A 24,674-nucleotide genomic window follows, 5' to 3' on the forward strand; every position below is an offset into this window, starting at 1 on the left:
GGATTCTGACCGGAGAGTGGTGTGATTTTTTTTATCTGATAATAATCTTCTTTATAAGCTCTTTAGTTACGAAAAAAATGGCAGGTCAAAGTTGTGCCTGCTCCTTCATCGTCAGAATTATGCAGGATATTCTTACTGAAACTACTGGTTCTTCTTTAAAAGATATTTACTGATAAAATTTTATATTAATAATTGAAAAAATAACATATGAAATTAGAGATTATAAATGGATATAGATAATAAAATTAATTTATAAAAATGTTTCGTAATAAAATGACTTCTTTAAAAGATATTTGTTATGAGCAAATTAAAGATAGTTATTATTATGGATTGTTTGGAGATTTTAAATTAATAATAGATAAAAATACTGGATATTTCAATGCTTCTAAGCTATGTAAATCAGGAGGTAAAAGATTTAAAAAGTGGTTAGAAAATAAAGAATCTAAAGAGTTAATTTTATATTTAGCTAAAATCCTAGAAAGCCCGAATTCGGGCCCTCTAGAAAATTCATTATTTTATGAAATTAAAGGTAGAAATGCAATTGAATTAAAATATAATGGGACTTATGTTTCTAAGGATTTAATTACAAATATAGCTTGTTGGATTTCACCTGAATTTTCTAAAAAAGTAAACGATGTTGTAATTAATTATTATATTAATGAATTTAATGAAAAATATAAAATTTATAATGATAAACTTCAAAAGAAATTAGATATAATAAAAATTAAAATGAATGACTTAAAAATAAAAAATGAAAAATATAAAGAAGACGTAGCACCTAAAACATCTCAACCTAGAAAATTAAACATGTTTACAATAATAGAAAAGAATAAAAATGATTCTGATTATCATTATTATGTTATTAGATGTCAAAGAGGTTTATATAATAAAACTATACGAGATTTAAAATTTAGATATCCAAATTTAAAAATAGCTCATGAAATTCAATATAATCCGAATGCTATTAATTTATTTAACTGAATAAAAGAAAATATTTCTTATATAGAAACTAAATTTAATCATTTAAAATTAAAAGATTATGATATGGAGAGATTTAAAAATGATATAATTCAATTGATTCCTAAATAAGCATAATATTTTTTTCATCTATCCAACTATTAAATTTTTCAGGGTAACCAACCCATTTTACGAATAACTTATTATCTTTTCTTTTTATTATTTTTTCAATCTTATATGTTTCATTTTTCTTATTATATTTTACTAATTCCTTTTCATAATAAGTTCCTTTAATTTCTTCACCATTTAAATCTTTCACTCTATAAGTTATAGGATCTGTTTTCAATATTTCAGATATGATAAAAATTTCTTCTGTAAATGTAGGATGATAACCTCTGGTAAATGTTTCTTTATATTTTGAAATTCTAACTTTATCGCCTATTTTAAACTTTGGTTTCTTTATTTCTTTTTTAGAAAATAAATTATTGTATACGATACTTTCATTTTTTGTTCGACTGGCTTGTGAGGGTGTCATTTTAATAGATCGATGATAAGAATTATTATAATTATAAACTAATTTATCTAGCACGTCTAAGTATTTATTAGTATTATTTGCAGCCATATATTTTCTAATTTTACCATTTATTGTACGATTAAATCTTTCAACAATAGAACATTTATTTAAACATTTTCAGTAGTAAACCAGTGAATATTATTATCTTTGAATAATTTTTGAGTATCTTTATTAATAAATTCCGTACCTTTATCCGTTTGTTGTTTCTCTGGAATTCTTTCTTTAAAAATGAGTTTAAAAGCTTTTGTTACTTCCTCACCTGTTTTTCTTTTAATAGGAACGCACCAAGCATATTTACTAAAAATATCTATAACTGTTAAGATGTAATTCACTCCGTTATTGTACTTACTAAAAGGTTTTATAAACAATAAATCCGCTTGCCATTGATCATCAATATGAGATACATATATTCGTCTTCTTTTAAATTTTCTAATGAGAGGCTTATATCTAGTATAAACATCTTGTTCATGTAAAAAATCTGTAATTTGTTTTTAAGATAAACCTGTTTTTCTTTTTAATTCATTGATACCACAATAACCTTTTTCGGGATCATAATATATATCTGCTGCTGTTTCTATGACCCCGCTTTTCTTAAAAAACGGCTCTTTTTAGATCTACAAACTTCACATGTACCTTTCATCATCAATCGTCCATTTTTAGAAGTTTCTTCATGAGCATCTTTAGTATTTGTATGATTTTTACATTTTAAACAATATATTTCTTCTTTTATACCCATAACAAATGTTCTTTTAGCTTTGATAATAGGTTTCACAACAGCTCTATCTAGCCTTTCACGAATTGTTGGATTGGGAATATTATCCAATTCTTCTATCATATTTTTATCGCATAGATCATTTCTAGTTTTAGTATCTTTATTTTTAAGGTAACACACATCATGTTTATATGCAATTTCCTCTGTTAATGGGCTTACTCCATTCTTTATATGTTAAATCATCGTTTAATCTTTTCTTTCCATGCAATAATTGTGTTCCAGGACCTGTAATTTGATGTCCTGGTAAATGCATTTCAAAGGGTAAATTATTAATTGCTGAATTGATAAAGCCAGATCCTTTTTGACCACATTCTTTACAGCAAAAATTGAACTTTCCGTCTTTACTTAATTTTCCAACTTTGAATATATTACTTTTACACGACATTTATAGGCAATAAAAATTATGAGGTTATATATATTTGTAGCCATTCAACGTATTTCTCTAATGGAAAATATTTTAAACTTTGAATAAATTCAGCCTCTTTTTTATGAATTTCATCTTCAGTTAATGTATTGGCTTTAAACAAATTCAGTAATTGCTTATAAAATTTGTAAGTATATTTATATTCTTCTTTTCTTTCGGATATATTTAAAGATCTGTCAACCACTTCAATAACGCCAGCTCCTAAACTCAAAGCTGATAAGGGGATTAAAATAAAACCAGATAAGCCAGATGCACTAAATAAAAACTTACTCATAGATAGTGCGATACTAATCTTTTGATAGTAATTCTAACTTTTTCTATGAATAAAAATTCTTTTTTCCAAATATTCTTCCATTTATATGTACACAAATTCTTTATTTCGGTACCTCATATTAGGATTGACTAAATCTAAAACTAAAAAATCATATGGTTTTTTGATACAGTTGTTATACATTTTATTGAATTCTTCTTTTGTTAATTGACCATCTATTTCTCGTATTATTTGTTTAATTTCTTTTTGTTTCATATCGAAAAATATAAAATAATCGCTGTTACTTCTGATGGTTATAGGTATTTTATAATAGTACTGACTGATATAGATAAGGGATGCATTTTTCTTTCTTCCTCGTATAAAAAATTCTTCTATAGATTGTTGATCTTTTTCACATATACAATCATCAAATACAACTGAATTCATATAGGAAGGATCCAAGTCATCTACGGTAATAAAATCCTCTAGTTTGGAAGAAAACAAAACTTGATCTTTTTTAAATTTTTTATATTCTTTCAAAACTTCTTTTTTAATCTTTAAGCGTTTACATTTTTGAATATCTTCTAATTCTACATCTGTAAATTGAATGTATTTTTCTTGTAATTTTGCATACTTAGATTCAAATATGTCTTTTGCACACATGTAAAGTCTATCAAAGTGTAAATAGTCATAAATTAAATTGATTAATAAGTTCGATTTTCCACTGTTGGAAGCACCATTTATGATTAATCTAAAGGGATGTATAGGCAATAGAGGATGTTGATTTGGATCTTTAAATTCATCCGGTTCATTATAGTCTTTAATTACAATTTTAGAATGCATTTATTAATTAAAAAATAATCTACTGCGAGTAAAAAATAATCTACTGTGAGTAAAAACTATTATTAAAATAAAAATATTTTTTTTAAATAATTTATTCTTTTAATGGTTCATATAGGGGTACTCGTGTATTATGACAAATTTCAGCAAGAAGTATACAAACTATCTTTTATTTGTTTGAATTATAAAATTCTTCTGGTAATATATTGCTTTTATTTTTTATTAAAAGACAGAAATCTATTTTAGAAACAAATTCTATTACAAAATCTTTATCAATATCTTGATATTGTATAATATAATCCCAATTTACATAATCTTGAAATTTTCTTATAAGGTCCATTGATAATTTTTGATATCTAGATGCAACATTCATATTTAAACGGTCATAATAATTTTCTATAAATCTTAAATCCAATCTTTGGAATCTTGATATTTCATACCAAGTCACTTTATCTAAATGTCTCTCAATAAAACGGATAGATAAGGTTTGGTATCTGCATATTTTTTCCCAATCTACATCAGAGGCATGTTTTTCAATAAGAGGTTTATTGAGTTTTTGATATTGAGAAATAATATACCAATCATCTGGTTGTGCATGCTGTTCTATTAGCCTTTCAGATAATTCTTAAAATTGAAACACATATTCCCATTTTAAATAATCTGCTAAACTTATAATCACATCTTCTGAAAGTTTCTTTCTTGAAAAGTCGTTCCAAATAATTTCATTGGCCATTTATTAAGAAGAAAAATTTATCTTTTCAATGCGTAAATAAGGCTTTAATTTACAGCCTCCTCCTGTTAGCGCTGATAATGTTAAAACTTCCTTTAACTTTCCATACGCAAACATAGTTATTGCATCTTCATCAACATTTATCTCTTTATCAAGAAGTACTTCTTTCACTTTTTCTAAACGTATTTTAGGCTTTTCCCCTACTTTATCACAGACTAAAAAAATTGCAATTTTCATATACATGTTTTGTGATAATTTTAAGTTTGAATCTAAAAGTTTTGAAGTAGTTTCGTTGAATTCAAAAGTCTTGTAACCCACACCTGTAAACTGAACAAGTCTATCTGTGGTAGCGCAAAAAGTTTTATTATCAACGTAATATTTATTAGCAATGTCGGTATCATTTGTGGGCCATTTTACACTCGATATTCTCTGATTGTGAGCATAATAACTTCTATTAATTTTATCCCACAGTATAAAATAATAATCAAGATGTTTTTTGGTAACAGCATCGCCTTCTTTTTCAGGTTCTTTTACATTTGATATGATTTTATTTTTAGCATCAAAATTATTTTCATCATGTATTAAACTTTTGTCTTTTAATTCATCGACATATTTTTTAGTTGAAGCATCATTGTCCTCTAGAGGAGTAGCTATATTTCTAATACATTTATGTTTAGCGTTATAATGACCGTTATTACGAATTAAACACTTATTTTTTAAATCATCTACATATTTTTTAGTTGCAGCATCAGATTCTTCTCTAGGATCTCCTAAATTTTTTATATATTTTTGTTTTGCATTGAAAAAAATCTTCCCCGTGAATCAGACTATTATCTCTTAAAGTATGAATTTTTTCTTTTATTTCCTTGTAGCTACTATCTACGTAACTTTTAGTTGCAGAATCACTATCTTCTCGAGGATCGAATGCATTTTTTAAAAGTTTTCTTTCCATATCATAATTACCATCATTTGTTACTTTAAACCCTATACCAGGAGGACCTGGAGGACCTTCTTTTATTTAATCACCTAGAGGATAATAAGCATTCATTTATTAAAATAATAAGAATCATTTATGTTTTCAGAGTTTTAATCATTTTTATATCTTGAGTTGACATATTCAAGGAGCATTTGTTTCTTTCTTTCAAAATAAAGTAAAAAACATAATTTTTAGTAGTATTATTTCTCAACCTCCAATTGAATTCAATCATTAAATTACTTAAGTTCGTATAATTTTCATGGTTTGCCAAGTTGAAACAAATTATAGGATACTTACTGAAATTTGAATAGTTTATCATACAACCTCTGTTTCAGAATTTATATTATTCATTCCTGATTCTAAAAGAGCATAATATAATCGATTATAATCACTATTATTAAAGTCCATCATATAACTTACAGTGGGAACTTTAATGTTATTAATCATTAACCAGCATTCTATCATATCCAAGTGATCAAACATCATGTTATTTTGATTCTTATTTTCATTTCTTTCTTCATATTGTGGAATGACATATAAACTCAAAACTTCATCAGATGTAGCCGGAATAGAATAAGACCCACTGGCATTTTTATAAAATACATTTGATTTGATAATGTTATAATGATCCCAATTTATTTCTATAGGAGTATTTGATAATTTTAATTCATTGAATTTTACAGATGCTGAATTTTTAAATCTAACATAAGGTACCCAAAGTGATAAATCTTCAACAAGAACCTTAAAATCTGGATTTGGAATATCTGTATACAGCATGTTTTTATTATCATTTCTTTGAATTTCTATTTTAACTTGGAAACCTGACATTACTTTTTCATATTCGTTAAAGAAATCAAATATATACTTTAAAGGAATCCATATTTTTACTGTTTGACTATTTTTAGTAAATTTACATCTTTTTGAAAATCCTTCATTAAAACTTTCATTTAGTTTAAGGTTTTTAAAAAAAATCAGTTATTTTGGTAGTTTCTACCAGAGTTCCATTATATTTGAAATCCTTTCTATCTGCAGAATCAGATGTATCTACATAAAAGAACATGTTAGTAGCTTCTGATGTTGAGTAATCAAGGATGAAGTGTATCATCCCTAATACTTGATTCATAATGGCTTTATAATTTATAGTGGATTCAACTTCAGTATTTCCTATAGTCAACCTGTTTGAATTAATGAGACCTCCTCCATTCACTGGGGTAACATTTTCATTACTTATTGCACCCCCATCTCCTTTTACAATTTTTAATTCTTGTTGCAGAGATATCCTGCAGAATATAAAATATTAGCATTTGTATCATTGATAAAGAAATTATATATAGCATTTTCACGAAGATTATCTCTATTTTCACTTTGTAATTCTCTATATTCAAAACTTTCAACGTCTTTATTATAATAATAACTAGTGTCTTTGAAATCGTAAATTTTATCCATTTATTTAGAAATAAAAAATTTCAATCCAGCACCATACTTTTTCTTTTTTGAAAATATTTCATTCAATTTTTCTCTCACAAATTTAGATTTTTCTTCTACAACTGGACTTATAAAGTCTGAAAAGAAGCCTCTTCCTTGTATTTTTTTACTCTTTCTGTACAATCTATGTTTATTCATTTATTTAGCAATAAATTTGTACTGTACTTCTTGTTTATTTAAATCAATTAGTTCACCTCTATGATTTGTAATTCTCATTCTAATTCGATTAATAGAATCAGATTTAACCGGAAAAAATATTAGTTTATCAAATTCTTTAGCATATAAACTTCCAGGAGGATTTGATGATGTAAAAGAATAAATAACTTGAGATTGAAACTGATTTATATAAGCACCATCCACTATATCACAGTGAATATAAATATTATCATTACCATTTGCTATATCAGCAATAAATTTACCTTCTTGCTCTTCCTTTTCATATATTTTAGGTTCAAAGCCTAAAATTTTGTACAATTCACTTTTAGATAAATCAATTTTATAATTCTTCTCGAGTTTAATACTAAACCTTTGTCTTTCTTCTATTATTCCAAATAATATAGGTGAATCATTTCCAAAATATTTTACCATATAACGATTCAAACCTCTTATATTGTAATGACCATGAGGAATAATGAAATCTGTCCATTTGACTCCATCAAAATATGAAAATTTATTGTTTCTTTCATTTTTCCAAGGGATTTGATTAGCAGCCTGTTCTACTTCAGATTTTTTATGTTAATGTGATAGATACACAATTTACTGCTTTTTTTTAGCTTTCTTTAATATTTTTTTAGTGTTTTTAAGATTTTGTATGAAAATTTTAGTTTTAAAATTTCACAAAAAACGTGGAGATTTCTTGGTATTTTTTTGTTAGAGTCAATAGATGGATATTTAGGTATCAAAGAAAAATAAGTGAAATTCGATTTTGCTAACATTAAATATTTTAGTCATCTGTATAACCAAAATAATTATTTCTTTCTTAATAAAAAGAGATATTAAAAATTATGTACAAAGCAGTTATACTACAATTCCAAAGGACAGTTGTGAAGTGCAGCAGAAATACCATAAAAAAAAATTGAAACCAATAGAAAATTTAAAAGAAGAAAACAATGAAAGTTATGAAATTGATGAAAGATTTAAAAACGTCATTCTTATACTTTTCATTGTTTTCTTCCTTTAAATTTTCTATTTGTTTCTTATTCTCTTTTGGTCTTAACCCAATTTTGAAAATTTAGTTTTGTAAAAAAGAGTTTGATCCATAATACTATCTTTCCTTAAAAGATTATTTATTCTACCTTTTATATTATAAACATATAGCTAATTGTGATTTTACTTTTTATATTTTACTCCTTTGAAGCTTCTTTAATCGACTTAAATTATAATCCTAGAAATTACGGTATTTTCTAGTTATATTGCATTTTTTATATATCCTTTCTTTTATGTGATGATAATATGTAATGGTATATATATGTTTGAAAATTTTAATGATTATTAATTTTTTTTCAGGTCAAAGCAATAACTTATTATTCCACGACTAGTGCCTCATTTGTGCCATTTAGACTGTTTTCGATTGTTGAAGATGTGGATAAAAAAGGTGACTTTCTTTTTTCATAACTGACGAGTATTATTAAATTTGTTATTTAAAGGAGGTTTTTTTTTATTTAAAATATCAGTTTTTATAATAATTTTAATTTAAAATTCGGTTTGTAATAACATTGCTTTTTTTTAATAATAATTATAATCTAAACTGATTATTCATTTTAAATCCAAAGAAAGAACATGCATTTTATAGTTATTTTTGTTTTTGCAAGTTAAATTTTTTATTAACTTGTATTAACTATTTATTTTTTATTAACTTGCAAGCTAACTTTAGAAACTTCAGCCTATTTTAGAGCTTAGCAAATATGCCAATTGTTGCATAATTTACAATGCATGTCAATTTGTTTTAAAAATTTATTTTAATGGTCAATATTATGGATGTGAGAATAGTCTATTCACTGAGTTTGATATTTTTCTTAATGCAACTATGCAGAATATAAATTGATTTTATGATCTTTTTATTTTTTTCATATTATTCTGTAACTACTACTATATTGCAGTGCAATGCAATGCAAAAAAACTAGTTGTTTTTTTTTAAAATTAAATAAAGTAAAGAAAGGATTTTTTTAAAGAAATATTTATGAAAATAGCTGTATTTTTTATTAATGTATTTTACTTGCAATAGGTAGGATAAATAATTTATTATTGATAATTCTTCTAATAAGTGATTTATATATATAAAAAAATGACTGCCTGGTTTCCAAATCCTTCTAAATATTTAAAGTAGCCCAATCGAATCTCATAAAATTCAAGATCAAATATTCCTTAAAACATTTATATAACATCAAAAATAGACTTCTATACACGCCAATAACATCACAGTTAACTCACTGAGTAAAATATTATTCAATTCATTAATGGCAGGTAAGTTTTTACCTTACAGAAAAATGAAATTAGTAGGAACAAGCAAAATACAATTGTATTCTGCAGAAGCTTTTCCTCAACTTAGGGTTACAAATTACAATCAACTCGAGTTACTCATATTGTTATTGCCTAAAAGAAATTTTTTAATGTACATGATAGCATTAAATAATATTTATTCTGAAATCTATTAGCAATAAGAAATTCTTTTTAATTCATTATTTTAGCAATTAAACTTCAGAACGCATGTCGTGATGTATGTTTAAAATTACTTTTATACTAAATTCAGCTATAATTTTATACATAAATTTAGCATTTTTTTAGTTGAAAGTATATGTAAAATGTACTGGATAATGTTTTGCTCTATTCTTGCTTTCCATGCAGATTTCTTTTGTGCTTAAGATTTATAAAATAAATAGTAGATGCTAGTTTAGAAGATAAAGGTGTATCAATTGCTATTTTAATTATGTCTAGTGTTTATGAATTTAAAACCTGTTTTATGTTTAAGTATTTCAAAAGGTGATTTTCTATTTAGGTTATTTTCTTTGTAACAAATTTATTCTCGGGATATAGTGACTTTGTTAAATGGAGGTCCGACTGCAATGTAATGATAGTACACACTGATTGTGCTTGTCAACCCTTTCAGATTGCTTCGCTACTTGATTGCTTCGCTATTTTACTCGTTCATTAAATACTAGTTCCATAGAGTACTTTTTTTAAAGTGTAAATTCTTTCTGAGAAATTTTGTAAAACCTTTGATTTCAAACTACTTAGTAGTACTGAAATACTACCAAGTGGTTTTTAGTACTACTACTTGGAAATTAGATTTAGACTGGATAGTTCATTGAATTTTTCTATGTACACAAAAATGTAAAATCAGTGTCTGGAGTTGCGACAGTTTAATATATTGGACATCATATGACATTGATGAATGCCTCAGCTCATAAATTAAATAAGACAGTGTGACTCTTGTGTGCTACACTGCAATGGTGCCATTGCCTGTGCCAACTATTCATAATAACTACATTAATAAAGATGCTCTATACTTGCACTTAACGTATTGCAGTCCTGTATTCTGACATAAACTTGTTAAATGTAGTATTTATAAAACCCAACGAAAAATGCTTAAAAAGTTTCAAAGTATCTATATATATATATATATATATATATATATATATATATATATATATATATATATATATATATATAGATGATGGATTTATGAGATTTTTGTTCTTTTGCTATTTTATTAGAATACTTCTCTTTCGTGTACAAACTGTTAAGTGATCTGCGTAAATTATGGAGCATCATGAAAACGAAAAGAATAGTCTTAACTACAGTGTAACCTGTGTAGATTAAAAAACATAATCAAGAACAAATATAGCTCAGATTGTTGGTTTACATAAACAGTTAATTTTTAACTTCTGCCTAACTCATAGATCAGTTTTTTCAGCGTTTCATTGTCAATGCGCAAAAATAAGTTTCATAAGCTTAGTGATAACATACATATAGTGTTTTAAATAAATTCTTTCTGTTACACAAGAAAAATTACTTTTGATAATTAGAAAAGCATTAATTTTTTTAAGTTGGTTAATTTGATGTTTATTCAATTCATTTTAAATTAATTAATGCTGAAAAAATACATTTGAAATTGTCAGCATGCTAATAATTTTTTTCTATAGGTATTGTGATTCAACTCTACAATTGTCTTGTAATTTGCCATCTAGCATAGAAGCATTGAATGTTGTACTACATATATCTGTGCCATCTACTACTAGAAAGTACTTATTTGTTAAATATTATAATCTAGACTTTATTTTATAATCGAATAACGTCAATTGTACTTTCAAAAGGAACATATATCTTTGTTTTTGCTCCTGATTATTTTATTTTCCTGATTAAGTTAAAATAATTTTTTTTACCACCATCCTAAAGTTTTTTTTTTGTTTGAAAAAATTTCAATAATTTACTCTTTTAAGTTACTTATATACAATATGCTTTTGATTTGTAATTGTTTTCATGAATTAAGAATTTTTTTTTCTATACTCCAATAGTTTCAATTGTAATTTCAAACTAAACATATATCTTTGTTTTTGTTCCTGATTATATTATTTTTCTAATTGATTAAGTTAAAGTAAATTATTTCACAACTATCCTACAAAAAAAATTTTTTTTTTAAATCAATAATTTATATTACTTTTAAATTACTTATATACAATATGCTTCTGATTTGTATTTATTTTAAAAAAATTAACTAAAAATAGAAAAGGTCTCAGAATTTTTTTTTTGAATTTTAAACTGCTGTGTTGAAAAAAGAAAAAAAAACAATTTGAGTATATTAGAAGTGGCAACTATAGTAGTAACCGCTGAAATAGAGATCGAAAATTCTAATCTATTCACTTGGTTAGACTTTCCTTTAAATGAATGCATTTTCTATTGTTAGTCATCAATTTTCGAAAAGAGCTTTACATTGATTTACACATTTTGGTTGAAAATATGAAATAGGTCAAAGTTATAACAAAATTTCAAAGATTTTAAATTATGAGTGTCAAATGAAAGATTGTCATCATATGATCCCTATTTTTGTAAGGAGAACTTGTATGTGTGTTAATTTTGTTTACTTCCCCGTGGCAGAATCGTGGTGACAAAGCCACATTGTCGCTGGACACAAAATTTTTCCTTTGGGAAGTAAAAAATTTTGGTATTCTTTCCTGCAAAAGTTTTCGATCTATCTTTTTAATGTAGTTATTACTATTGATTTCCATAGTTATTAAAATCCTATATTTTTAATACAATATTATTTATTACAATAACTGAATCTCAAAATGAAAACTCACATTTAGTAATCTCTTTTGAAAAGTCCGATTGGAGTGATTTTGTCGTCAAAAAATTTTTTTTGGTAGTTACTGCAACTGATTACACGATTTTTTCTAATGCCATGATTTACAAAATGGGAAAAAGGAAATATTTAGAGTGTTTTCCCCCTACAAAATATATTTTCACCTGAAAACAAGTTCTTTTTTTTCAGAACTCTATTACATTGGAAGAAATTATTAGTGCATTCTAATCCTAAATAAGTTCTTGTCAGATCATTCGACAAAAAAAAAAAAAAACAATTATGGCACGGCAAAGACAAGTTAAAAATATTTTTTGTCCTGCATACCTCAAATGTGAATTTTGCCTTTTAAAGTTAGTCGTTATCCTTCTAGATATTTTCCCAGAATCAAAATCGTCGCTCATTGTAAAGGTTCGTTAGGTCATTTGCATTAATATAGAACACTTTCCAAGATAGGTTTTTATATATTTTATGATCTAGAAACCTACCGTTCCAGATCATAATTGCCAAAAAACATTAAAAAATTACCAAATTATGTTAAAAAAATAGCCAAAACAAGTTTGAAATAATTTATGTCTTAGAAACAGCAATATTAAATCTTGCCTCAAAAAGTTATTTTTCTGTAAACATTTGTTACCCGAAGCAACCCACCAAAAGAAATTGAAATTAGGCATAGCTTAGCTAGTTTTTGACCACGAAACAGAGATTCGACAGTTTTTAGTTAACTTTTTAAAAATCGAATATTTTTAGAACAAAATTTTAAATTTTGCACCTCAGAGTTGGCCGTTTATGAGGATATCGTTTGCCTAGTCTTGCACAACAATCATTCTAATTAGCCAACTTGCTGAAAAGTTATATTTATTTATTAACTAGCCGCCTCAGGCGGCCAGCTGTCCGCCACGCTATGTTTCTTGGGCCCTAGCACTGCTAGTAGAGACATGATCCTCTTCTAATCTTCTTTGATGCTTCTCGGACCCTAGCACTGCTAATTGAGACACGAACCTCTTCTAATCTTCTTTGACGTTCCTCAGGTGTTTCCCAGGCCCTAGCACTGATAGTTGAGACACGATCTTCTTCCAGTCTTCCTTGACGTTCCTCAGGTGTTTCTCAGGCCCTAGCACTGCTAGTTGAGACACGATCCTCTTCCAATCTTCTTTGAAGTTTCTCTGGTACTTCTTGCGCTCTAGAATTGCTTGTCAAAATTCGGTCATGTTCCATCCTTCTTTGACGTTCCACAGACGTTTCTTGGGCCCTTCTTCTTCTTTGAAAATCTCTTAATATCTTTTTCTTTGACAAAATACAAAGTTTTTTGGAAGGCGGTTCTGCCATGTCAGAAATCGGGTTTTTAAGAAGTCAACGAATACTTTAGAACAACAATTACTATGAAAGCAAGTCATGAAACTTCAATATTAAAATCTAGGTGCTTACCTGCAAACTGAAACTTTCTGAAAATAACTAATTGCATTTAATAAAAACTGTTAAAATAAAGAATAGAAAAACCAAAGAGATCCAAGGTAAGAGTGATCGTTCCTTCAAAAACAATTAAATTCCTATTTTATATATTATATAGCTACAACGCTTAAGAAAAAAAAACTAAAATGCTAAATACATGAAAAGAACACGAAAACGAATAAATTTTTATGGTATCAATTTCTATTTCTATATCGCTACAAAAATTATCGTCTTCGCTTAAGAAAAAAAAATAGAGCTTGGAAAGAAGAAGAAAAACTTATTATAACAATTATGAACAGCGACAAATATATCAAAGCGAAGCGTTCTATTTACGTATCGAATATGTTGCCACATTTTTAATATAAAAGTTAAAGTTTTCTCCACTTTGATAAATGTAAACTAATGCGAACCTTACAATTAAATTATTAATTCCTTCGTATATTATTGGTTTAAGTGGTCGAAAATTAATATTTCAATTGTAAGGTTCACATTAGCATACATTTATAAGAGATATGCATTTTTTAATAGTTTTTTTAATATGGCTCCTTGAAGACGAAAAAGCATAGATTTTCTTACAAAATGACTGATAACTAAAAAACTAATTCGCGATCGCAACGAACTATAGGGGGCGTTGTTGTGTGAGCCGCTTACCTGCGATTTCTATATGAACCGTCATTCAGTTACTCTGGAGACGTCGTTAATGTAGCGTGTAGCATTGCAACGTTCCTTCTTTATTGTGGCTAATTAAATTTAAAAAAGAAAAATGCTTGATATTCTTTCTTCTGCAAACGAAAACTAAATGGTATCTCTTTTTATTAGAGAAGGAATATCCAAAACGCATCGGAAAAATATTTGTACATTAACAGAAAAAAATATGTATATTTCTTATAAGAGTTAAAACCTAATTTCCCGAGAAATAGTATTACTAAATTTAATGATATAACATGAAAGGCCCATTTAAACTTTACATTCTATAGTTTTAAGAATCATATTACTTCAAAAATTAAAATGAACAAAAAGTATACATAAGCCTCATAATTTTATGAAATTTAATTTTGTAAGCAAAGTTTTTTGACAACAATTTTTATCAAAAAATTTCAAGTTTCAATAAAAATTATTATTTAGAAACTAAGAAACGTAAAATAAAGAATGCGGACGAAACAAAAACAAAAAAAAAAACAATTCTTTTTTGTCGCCATTTTTAGTGCTACGAAAATTCGTCTTTGGGATTTGCCAAAAACAAAACAAGAAGCAATTTTATTTTTTCAGGAGGGAAATATTTTACCGAAAAAACGAAAATGTACCAATTCCCACAACATAAAACTTTATCTTGGTAAACGTACGTTTTGGAAATGTTATTTCATTTGGAATCTTATTTATCATAGTTCATATGGCGATATGATTGTTTTGAATCTATGCTAAACTCTATATCGGCTCATTTTCCACCGAAATCCGATTGACTATTTTGATTTTAAATAAAGTGTTTTATTTTATGAATTGTCGCAAAAATTTTAAGTGTAGATTGGCGGCACTTAAAAACCGCCAAATCTGTAGCGGCGGTGGCGTTAATAAGTAAGTACCGAATTTTTATTCCATACTTTTCTGAATCATATTACTTCAAACATTGGAATATACAAGAAGTATACATAAACACATAATGTTATACCATTTAATTTTTCAGAAAAAGTATTTTGAGAACAATTTTTATCAAAAAATTATAAACTAAAAAACGGAAAATAAAGAATTCTTAGGATAAAAAAACGATTTTAAGAATTCTTTACATTGAAATAAAAACTTTCATATTATTTCTTTTTTTATTATTCTTATAGTTCTTAATCAGACGTAAAAAACCATTCTGTAGAGAACCAACATCAAATGAAAAAAAAAAATATTTACAAGCAAATTTTTTATTGTAAAAATCATTGCACTTACCTGATTTATAATTCCCGGAGAATTCCAAAATGATAAGTTCCTTGTTGGAAAACTTTATTCTCAAATATTATATGCATAGTTTATCCCTTCATTACTTTTAGATAACATACTACACAGTAAAATTTTATAATTGATATGAATTTGAATATGTAGCTAAAGACAGAATAGCTGAATTCTAGTTGAACTTATTCTTTCAAAACTAAAGAAAACGATTAAAATTAATTAAGAATCAGCACAAATGGCACTATTTCAAGTAACTTGGATAATTTTTTATTGTTGTTTTCCGCATATGGATACAGAAATATATACTATTCTATAACGAAGAAGAATATGCTATAACTATTACAATTCTGTATGTTCTGAATTCATATCTATTCACTGGAATGACGAAAGCAATGTTGACTTCACTTTAATTCGTAATGAATTGAAGACAGAAGAAATGCATTTTACCTTAATACACACATCTGTAACAGTATCCGAAATCGGAAGTCATCAGTTGCAAGTTTGTTGATAATAGAAATTAAAAATTATTGATTAATTTCTCTTCAAATGTTTGGCGTGTTCTGTTCCTGAAAGATTTACTAATATTCTGGAGATTTTTTCAAGTTCTTCGGCCTTTTCCTTAGGGAAATATTGTTTCTTATTTGCTGCTAAAAAATGGCGTCTGATTCAGTCAATGACTTTGATGGAACTAAATGAAAACGTGATAAATTAATGTCTGATATTTACAGTCTCCCGCTAGACGGCGTACTCGAGCGTTGCGATCGCGAATCCAAATTTTTGAAAAAGAAAAAAAAATACTTCTTTATTATGTCAAAACACAATTATGTGCCGAGTTTCGTGCCTGGGCGAGGCTTCTGGGGCAATATATTGAGATTACAGACACACACACAGCCGCGTTTATTATTATGTATAGATTAATTTTTTTTAAAATTTGCAACGTCCAACTATGCACTGGTCACTGAGATATCATTAGAAAGAATTAAAGAATTGAGGTATAAACGTGCTTCTCCAGTCGAAGCTCACCGATTTCAAATCTATTCTTACCTACTTGCCTCGGAAGTGAAGGCGGCCGGTGCATCATGTCGTTGGTTTCAAAATGGTGGATCCTTAATATCCTGAATCCCTCTGGGTAACATAAGCTATTGCGGAAATACTTTTTATGCCTGCTTAAACGTGTTTTTTAGATAAAACAGTTTTTAATTTACTAAATTTATTTTTGGATCAAAATTACGAATTTCGTTACACACTGTTTGCTCATTGAGGAGAATTAATCAACCCGGCAAAAAACTTTTGTTAGCCCACCCATAAAAAGGAATAAAAAGCCACGAGAAAAACAGGTTCAACTGATTTTTGTCATTTCATTTAAATTCATTTCAAAATTTTCAATTCAAAATCAAAATTTAATGTTTTAAATTTTTTTACAATAAATTTTAAAATGAACTATGTTAACTAATAAGTAAGTGCTTTAAATTTAAAGATAAAATATTTAGCTCATTAAAGAATGTTTAATATTTCTTATAAAATTTGTAAATAAAGTTACGAAGAGGAAGTAAAAAACGCTTTATTAACATTTTCAATAAATAGAATTTCAATTCTTTCAAGGGTCTCCTGCGGGCTCCAAAGTCTCAGTCCGACCCTGGGATCATGAGCAGGGCGGCGTGCTGGTTTATAATTTAACATCCTAATATTAGAGTAACAAACATTCCCATCAGATTTTTTTCAAAAATAAGTTTCAACTCCTTTTTATTATAACAACCACGTTAGCTGTGGTGGCTCAGAAGATAGAACGTTCTCCTTCCAATGAGGTGAATCTGGTTCGAATCCCAGCGATGGCTGGTCGGTACGAATTCCAGACCCTGCTCGCTCCGACCACAGTGGTAAGGTAAAATATCCTCAGGGGTATTCGGATCATGGATCAGAATACCCTTGTGTCTTTCTAACCATGTGAGGTTTTGTGGTTTTCTTCTCCATGCAATACTAATGCTGTTAGATCCATCGGAAGGTTTTCCAGAGAGGGAAATTTCTCCCAATACTTGATCCAGGAGTCGAACATTAGGAGTCGCAAACCCAAAATTGTGTAGTCCTTAACGACGGTTATAAAAAAAAAAATAACCACCTGTTATAATTTTCCATCGAGCACTTACCATTAGTATGGAATCATTAGCCTAACAAATATTGTTATCAAGAAGTTATGGCCAAAACATTCAGTATCCAACTTGTAATAAACTTATTAATTTTAATGACTGAGAGTTTTGATTTGAAGCAACATTTCAAATTATTCTGCGGTATGTTAATAAAAAAATTCTGATCCTGCTAGAATTTTTTCTCAGTCAACCTTTAGAAAAAGTTACGATCTTAACCGCAAATTTTAGTGAATTTTTTATCTGAAAAAAAAAAGAGATCATAACAGACATATTGACAACTGGAAATTTACTTAAAAAGAAAAACTACACAAACCTTTATGTCAGCTTGTCTTTACATGCCTACCTTTTAATAACAAATCGAATGCATGCATTGGGAGGGAAAGAAAAATTAAGGAACAATAATTATGTTTAATGCTTTTTAACTTATACTTAATGTTCAGTGCACATCTTAAGAAAATGATCAAACAAGCCTTATAAAAAGCGTTAAAAACTTAAATCATCTCCTCAATGTTTCTTACCTGTGGTCTTCCTGTGTCAATAATTTTTTGCCTACATTAGTTTCGTGAATTAACAGTGTTGTACAGTTATTAATACATTTTTATTTAATTTTGCATTTGAAATGCTTATTAAAACATTGCTTATTGTTTACTTTGTAATTTTTGTTAATAAAAGTTGGGTCTTCATTTTTCAGGTAGGGAAGAGTTATGACGTTATTTGAACTGTATTATGAGTGCTGTATATTTTGTGGTAAGAAATTTATTTTATTATTTCAAAAAATAATATTTCCCGGTGCTTTGACCAGTGGTCGAAAGTAGCGCACTAGAAGTAGTGAAACTACTGTAGTCGCAAGTTTTTTCATAATTTGTAGTGTAGTGTGCTCCTTTTTTTTTAAAAAAAAAGTAGTGCAGTGAGAAGTAGAACTGGGCGATTTTAAAATTTTGGCATCGTGATGCTTCGGTACATTAATGTTTTATATTTTTTACGGCATAAACTTACAATTAGTAAGTTGCATTATTTTTTTAAATAAAGTTTGCATTTTTTATAATTGTTTATCAATATTTAAAAACTTGGATATCTGCAAAATAGCGGTTTATAAGCAGAAATTCTCTAGTGACAGGAGGATATGTTTGTAATGTACAAAAAAGACATGATAGTTCTCTTGTTTTAATTCTTAGTACCAGTTTAGTTGTAAAAAAAATTATAACTTATGATCAGTGGTCAGAAGTAGCTAAACTATTGTATATTACTGTAGTTTGTAGCGATTCTTGCCAACTATTTTTAATGTTAGGTAAATTAAGAATTTCTTACGGGTATTTGAAAGGCTACCTATTTGATAGGCAAGACCATGATAGTTCCCAATTTGTTTTTATTGTTTTAAAAAATGAATACTTGCGGGCAGCAGGCACCTGAGACCTCGAAAACCTTTCGGTACGTCTTCTCAACTCTCAGATGTTTTGATAACAAAAGCCCAAAAATATTCCAATATTTACTATTTCAAAAGTCATTACTTACCATATTTATTAGTGTAAAGAATTATATCGAGTGGGAAAAATCTCTTTTGATGAATTGATTTGGTATCAAAATTAATTAAGTGAGAGATTGTATTTAACCACTTAATTGTTGCATCATTTTGAAGAAAACAGTCGTAAAAGTGCCCATTTTTGTTACATTTTTTAGCGCAGCCATAGTGTTAAAAAAATTTCCGTTCGTAATTTATTGTCAGTCTCCCAAACCTCACAAAATTTTAAACTTCATTTATATGTAGGAGAAATTGCACGATCTAATCACACTTATAAATTTGTAAACTGATTTTTTTTAAATATTTTTTGATAAATATCAAAAAATGTGTTATTATCGAAGTGTTTCCATTATTTTGTCCGACCCCTGTACTTAATCAAATGTATTAATACAAAATATTTGCTACTATTAGAAAAGAAATATATTTTCTGAAAATATAGAAATTCTCTAATAACTGGAGGATATGTTTATAATGTAGAAAAAAAATGTGATGGCTTTCCTGTTTCAATGAGGCAGTACCCGTTCAGTTGTAAAATAATAATAACTTTTGAAAAGTCGCAATTTAATAAATTATTTCAATCAATATAATTCAAAAAACAAAAATGATATTTTTACGCACAATTTGTATATGAAAGGCAAAACCATAATAGTTCCCAGTTTATTTTGAATATTAAATTTAAACAAAAATTTGTCAATACTTAATTATTAAAATATTTCGCAATGAAAAATAATAGTAGGAATAAAGTAGATGTTTTTTAAAGTAATCTGATTAATATTGAAACAAAGTGTTTGCACATTTCTAGGTTTTAGAAAAAGTCCGATGAGATCTTATTATTTGTATGGTTGTGTGGCAATAACCTTGGCAGTGCCAAAAGCTCCTTGATTCCGGATCTGTGACTTCTTTCGGTAAGTCTTCTTAACTCTCAGATATTTTGATAAAAAAGCTTTGTAATATTCAGCATTTTAAAGTTCCCATAATTGTCAGTCTAAAAAATTATATTAAGTTACATTGAAAAATTATTTTTTAGATTCCATATTAAAGCTAATTAAGTGAAATATTACATTTAAGATCAGTGGTCGGAAAAACATTGTTTTTATAGTTTATTACAACTACTTTGTTACGAATGTAGTTAACAGCAACTACTACTACTTTTTTTAAAATGGAGTGGCTATTGAAATTGTAGTAACTATTTCACTACTTTTAGAAGACAAACTTTGATGAAAAACTTAATTTACAACTATATTCAAAATGGTTTTGAATAACAAATTGGTCTACATTAAATGTAAGGGAATAATTGAGAGAGATTTATGTTTACAAGAGTGAGTTTGTTTTTCCAAAAAAATGTTTACGAATTAGTTCATTTAACCTTCAAATTTTTACACATATTTCGACAGCGAAAATTTAATTTAAGAAATGCGAAATTATCAAATAATCGCATCTTTTCAATTGCTAAATGCTCTTTTATTTCCTCTTATAAATTAAGTACATAGAAAATGCATTCCGTTTCTTTGAAATAACATCAATGTTTCACAAGTGCGCATTTGTATGTGTAAGTACCAAGTGTGTATTTGTATGTACCAAAGTGATTAATTGTCTATTTTAATTCCTAGTTATACGTAATTTTAAATACGCAGTTATACGTAATTTTATTTATTAAAGCTCAGCTGCAGCCGCAGAGTCATTTTCATTGCATTCATTGACGAATCCGCGAAGATTTGCTCCAATCAAATTCGAAAAATTAAATCCCTTAGAGCTTAACTTCTTTTCTCAACTACCGATAAAAGTAGTTGCTAAGAATTGCTACAAATTGCTGTCTTTTTTTTTTTGCATCTCCCTAAACTAGTTTTTTTTAAAGAAAGTAGTACGCTACACTACAAACTACAAAAAAAGTAGCGACTACAGTAGTTTCACTACTTGTAGTGCGCAAGTTCTAACCACTGTTTAAGACAATTCTTTTATCTAAAAATTGTGTGAATAGTTTATTATTATTATAGGCATTTTTTACACCAAAGACCACATAAATATTTTTTTAAATGAGTAATTCATATAAATATTTGTTCAAAAAAAATATAGCTTCAAAAAAACTTAACCAAATTTTGTCATACATTTTCCTGGTTTTTGCTTTTTTTATAAGAAAGCTATCCGTTGAATTATAAGAAAGCTATCTAATTGTTGTACTAGTATTACGGAGTTATTTACTCAGCCCATTATTTATTAAGGAATTGAAATATTTATTGAATAATGAGGTGAGTATCATTTACATCAATGACAGGGTGCGTAGATTTTTTGAAAAGTGCTTAAAGGTGCTTTTTTTTTCAATTGGTGTTCTCTTTTTAATTTCTTCTCTTGTTAATTTTTTTTTCTCTTGTAAAAGTCATCGTTGGTGATGCGCCATCGTCTTCGTCATTGGCAAGCAAATGGCCTTCCCGCGATATACGTTCGAAATCAAAATAGTTTAGTATCATGATCTTTGAACTTGACTTGGGGATCATTTACTAATTACGTATTTCCATGTGGGTTTCCAAAGCATTGAAGAATCTCGAAACTTCATCACCTCAGACTTTTCATCCTTCTTTTATTCATTTTATTCATTAAACTTAAGAATCAATTAAGAATTTTAAGATTAATATTTCTAGCTGAGGGACCGTCCACCAGCTGCATAAATATTTTATAAACTTTTATTGTACTTTGTTACTTTTTATTAATTATGGTATTATTACTTTAAAAACTTTCAGTACTCTCAAGTTGTTTTATGAGAACTCAATAATAATTAAAGGCAATATTATACACTAAGTTATGGGTATAGGTAGTATAGGTGTACACTAAGTTTCAGTTCTTCTAGTGTTAAAGAAATACTGAACTAAATAACAAATAATAATAATAAACATTTTTAAGGGCCATACAGTAATTTACATTTATAATGTGAATTTATTGGAGTTTTCGTAGTTTGCTTAATTCTTTACATATCTTAATAAATTCGGTATGATAAATAATAGTTGTAAATGATAGATAAATAATGTTTTGTTGAATATGCTTTTATAAATAACTTTTATTTAAATCTAAAAATACTCTCGATAACTTTTTTCAATTACAGTTAAATTATAATTTTGAATTAATTTTTTTACATAATTAAATAAAGTAATTATTAATTTAAAGACAAAATGAGTCACTAACTGAATATCTTAAGTGTGTATAAATTGTTTTGCGGTGGCTAAATATAACCAAGAAAAGAGTTCTTCGTCTGTCACTAGTTATTTTATCATGATCATGTAAAGTCTTTGGAAGTTGTTTTGCATTTGAGGAACTTTCAACAATAGGAAGAAGAAAGTTTTTTTATTAGTGTGCATATCATAATTACAGAGTTGGATTTTGATGTCACAAACTCACTTTTGATTAAACACGTCAAAAATCTGTTAACATTGGGGACATTTTGTTAGACATTAAATCATGCACAATACTTGCATTATATACTACTATAATTAACATTTGTATTATATATCATTCATTAAAAATACAGCCAAAATTGATAAATTATTAATTGGGTTTTCTAAAAACATGGTACTCTTAACATGAGATAAGTAATAACTATGAGTTGTTAATTATTGTTAATCTAAGTATTGATTTTAATTATTTTATGCCACAATCTAGGCAGATTTTTTAGATTAAATAAAACTAAAGTGGTCGCCAATAATTGTCTGATCTTAACATATTTAAAAAAAGTATTTTTCTTGATTCTTAACGTTTGTTATTACTACTTATGTTATTTATGTGTTGATTCGCTGTCTAATGATGCGGCTTTGAGGGATATTCAGGCATCCAAAGAAAACTTTTCCGTCTAAAAAAGATTTTTTATTATTAATAAATGTGTCACATTTTTCCTTGTTATAAAAAACATTAAATGTCAACTTGTGTATTTATTAGTTTGAATCCCTTAAGTTTATGATTGGGATCTTTAATAAACTATTACTGTTTAAATATACAGTCGGACCTCTATTTAATGAAGTCGCTAAATCCCGATAAAAAAAAGTTCGTTATATGGAAAATTAGTGGAGTACTTGAAATACTTGAGCAATACGAAACAGGTTTTAAATTCATAATTAAAATAGCAATTGAGACACCTTTATCTTGTAAATTAGTATCTACATGGAAAGCAAGAATAGAGCAAAACATAATCAAGCGTTACTCTATCATGATACATATATTTTCAACTGAAAAAAGCTATATTTAAGTATACTTGCATTTATTATAAAAGTAATTTTAAACATGCATTGCCATATACGTTCTTAAGTTTAATTGCTACTGATAAAATCTGTTTTGTCTGAGTTTTTCTATTGGAAAGCAAACAAAACTGGAAAGGGATTTTACTGCCGAAATTTGAAAGTCAATTTAAGGTCACTCCCCCATAAAATGTGTTAACAAGTTTGAAATGTTCTGAAATATTTTTGAAAAATAGGAAAACAGGATGTCGAAGAAAAGTTCGTTAAATAGAAAATTCACTTCGCTATTTGGAAGTTATTTTACGAAGAAATTTCCAGAATGTTCTCGGTTCTTCGAAAAAAAAATCGGAAAATGGAGAAGTTCGCAAAAAGGAATTTTTTAAAATAGAAGTCCGACTGTATTTTGATTTCGAATAATTTTTGACATATTCTCGTATATTCAAGAATTGTGTAAAGTCAAACAAATTTCTTTTCTTGTATATATTTTGCTTTCCAAAAACATTTTAAAAAGTTATTGTACTAAAAGGAAGAGAAATTACAGAATTTTGGGGAAAGTTTCGATAAAAAAAATTAAAAGGAACTTTATTCTGAGGAAATATTAGGGACTGAAATTTTTCTGCACTCCTGCTTACATTTCCACGAATATATCCTTTAAGTCATGAATATAATATGATTATAATTAGATTATTATGTAATTCAATTATAATTTGCAAAATATATAAATGTTTGATTAAATGAGTTAATAATTTCTTAAATCAATCAATTTAAAAGTTTAGTTGAGTTAATTTCTTAATAACCTCTAATTTCATTATGTTATAATAGTTTAGTAGGTCAACGTTCTAGTTTATACAGCTAAACATCAATCAAAAGAACAGTTTCAAATTTCGGTCTTATTCATATTAAAATGAACATGGTGTACAGAAAGCTTCAAAACTAATTTTTTGTAGTCGTTTGCTTTGGAGAAAAAAGCAGTAAAAATGGAAGTAAATGAAAACTGATTTAACATATAAGGAATAAGATCATTGTTATGTGTTTTTGTCTTTTTATTTTCAATAGTCTTACAATTTAAGTTATTGGATAAATTTAAATTTGACACATTTATA

At 27.2% G+C, this 24,674-nt stretch overlaps 1 long non-coding RNA gene across 1 annotated transcript in view; it reads left to right on the forward strand.

Annotated features, from left to right (window-relative positions):
* Positions 1-8,512: 8,512 nt before the first annotated feature.
* Positions 8,513-24,674, forward strand: part of LOC147816034 (uncharacterized) — a 31,792-nt gene continuing 15,630 nt past the window's right edge. The window contains exons 1-4 of the long non-coding RNA XR_015431600.1: positions 8,513-8,602; positions 11,151-11,249; positions 18,527-18,582; positions 20,157-20,259. This is a non-coding gene — a long non-coding RNA (uncharacterized LOC147816034). The remainder of the gene's footprint in view (positions 8,603-11,150; positions 11,250-18,526; positions 18,583-20,156; positions 20,260-24,674) is intronic.

This window comes from Parasteatoda tepidariorum, chromosome 2 (genome assembly GCF_982258835.1).
Source record: "Parasteatoda tepidariorum strain Cologne lab strain chromosome 2, Ptep-v5.0, whole genome shotgun sequence".
Classification (NCBI taxonomy): domain Eukaryota; kingdom Metazoa; phylum Arthropoda; class Arachnida; order Araneae; family Theridiidae; genus Parasteatoda; species Parasteatoda tepidariorum.